Source organism: Electrona antarctica, assembly GCF_951216825.1.
Source record: "Electrona antarctica genome assembly, chromosome: 7".
NCBI classification, from domain to species: domain Eukaryota; kingdom Metazoa; phylum Chordata; class Actinopteri; order Myctophiformes; family Myctophidae; genus Electrona; species Electrona antarctica.
In genome coordinates, this window is record NC_136812.1 from 53,814,408 (window position 1) to 53,816,821 (window position 2,414).

The 2,414-nt window shown below is 41.1% G+C and overlaps 1 long non-coding RNA gene across 1 annotated transcript; it reads right to left on the minus strand.

The window, feature by feature from the left end:
* Window positions 1-220: 220 nt before the first annotated feature.
* On the minus strand, window positions 221-1,453 carry LOC306926763. The gene is made up of 3 exons (XR_013790430.1): window positions 1,291-1,453; window positions 829-1,043; window positions 221-699 (listed from the first exon to the last, which is right to left on the minus strand). It is a non-coding gene; the product is annotated as an uncharacterized lncRNA (long non-coding RNA).
* Between the last annotated feature and the right edge of the window lie 961 nt (window positions 1,454-2,414).

The following is a 2,414-nucleotide window of genomic DNA, read 5'->3' on the forward strand; positions in this document are numbered from 1 at the left end:
TAAAATGGTTTTAACAATTCCATTTTCAGTATAAAACATTACAGAATCCCAGGCCAAACAAATTCACTGTCACCATTTGACAAAATTATAAACTCCCCAGTCAGACGTTCTACGAGGTCAGAACAACGGAATGTCAGGTCCATATATGGAGAGCTATGGGTGTTAGCGGGGACATGCGAGTGTCCAGGGTTTGATGAGGGCCGGGCCAAACCTTTTTGACCATGCACCCCCTGTTACCTCACTGACCTAGCTGCAGCGTAGGCTATATTCTAACATAAATAACATTATTTAAAACATAAATAAAATTTAGATCAATAAAATGTATAAGAAAATCAAAATCAAACAGTGGTTCCCAAACTGGGTGGGGGTGGGTGTCAGCCAGGTCGGGAGGCAACAGGGGGTGATGGCCAAAAAGGTTAGGGAAAGACTCAAGCTAGACCAAAACCTGGGGCCTGGATGATTCCAGAAATCATCTAATCGCTGAAATTGTCATAAAGGATGTGGAGAGGCAATTTCAATACAAGGCCACATGTGTGGTCTCTGGAAAGAGACGTTCTCCGTCATGGAGGAAGTGTAGTGCCGGCCGTGGGTAGAAGCCTAGGGGTGGAATTATTTCTGTGCCTGTGGAAAAACGTAACACGTCCTCCAAAGACACAGAAACCGGCTCCATCTCGTCGACATTCAGGACTGCGTCCCCATCTGTAAAGGTAAAGATGTGATGTTTTAGTGAACTGAAGTGCTCAAGACAATAAAGGTCATACAAAGTGACACATTGATTGTGAATTATGTTTCAGTCCTTAAATACAGTAACCAAAATGTGACACATACCCTCAACTGCAGACAGCCAGTCCCAAAAATAGGCAACCGCCCTCTCCTCTGCCGTTCTTCTGGAGCTCCCTGCCACTGAATATTTGACCCTGTAGAGCCGTCTGAGAGCTGCTGGATCTAGTGGTGCTGGGGGGCCTCCACAGAACATTGCTTGTAACGCAGGACTGCCTTGAAGCGCTTGCAAAACATCCAAGTCTCCCATGCCTTCACGGAGCCTTAACACATTAGATAAGATAATATATCAGTCATTAATATGTGGACATCATTAATATGTGGACATACAACAAGTGTCTAATTTGTAAAATTAGATCACAAACTAGTCAAATGGAAATGTTATGTATCACTTTGTGCTACCAAGTTATCTATTGCAGGTGAACACTGATCATTAATAGCCACTAGAATCCTAAACAGAATCAACATCAATTCATGTTCCACAGGCACCAGTGTGACACACAAACGTACTGTTCAAGAGGTTTATGCAGCCTTCCATTAAAATGCCAGTCCAGTACAGACACCACTAGCTCATCCCGGTCACTCATCTTCCTGAGCACTCGTCCAAGACCCCCGGTACAGTTTGAGAGTTCAGCCACAGCATCGTTCACGTCCACCATAGTCTGTGCCTCTTGTATCTGTAAATAAATCCAAAAATGTATTTTCAGAACTAATACAACATTGCAATGTGATGGTTCCTTGCAATGAAAGAGAAACATAATTCCAAAAATGAAGTTAGCCATGTGACACTCATTTCCTCTGATCAAAGTAAAAGCAGGATTATAAGGAACTTTTGTCTTTAGGAACACCAAATTGCAAAAATGTTGTGACACTAGGCCCCTTTTCCACCAGTTCAGTTCTTTTTGGTTCTTAGGCCATGAGCCAGAGCTCCAAAATAGGAAAATGTGTGGAAAAAGCATACCCTATAATTGTTATGAAACTTCCCAAGTTGATTACTTCACTACTCATTTCATAATCAAAGTTCCAATTTAAGGTCTGGCTCATTGACATTCTAAGTGAGGTTGTTAATTTGAAAACCATTTACAGACTACATTCCTCGAAAATGTGATGTTCTTGGTCTCCGACAGTATGAGCTCAGAATGGTTGTATGTAAAACTCAATGACATGCATTGATTTTAGAATCTAAGTGCGGGCCCAGAGAGAGAAATGCCATTAATGGGGGTCCATAGCCTAATGCATGTCAAACTGGGGGTCCTTGAATTTAAAATGGTTGAAGATCACTAATGGAAGGTCCATACAACATTATTAAAAGGTAATAGAGCACCTCCACTCTAGCCCAGGTGATGGACACATGGCAGTACAAGAGGAAGAAATAGTCCAGAGGCTTAGTGCACTTTTTTAGGAGAATAGTGCACTTGCGGATAAAAGCGCCAAATTTTGTATGAGGCTTCTTTATGTCATGCTAAAGGATTTTAGCCTAGGAGCCCTTGTCAAATATCTATTTTAAATATCAAATTGCAAGACTATCAATATCAATGAAATATGTGAAAATCCGCCTAGTATTTTTCAGACTATATACATCATAAAATGATCAGATTACTTCCAAATGTGATAAAGTTGACTTATTTTTACAT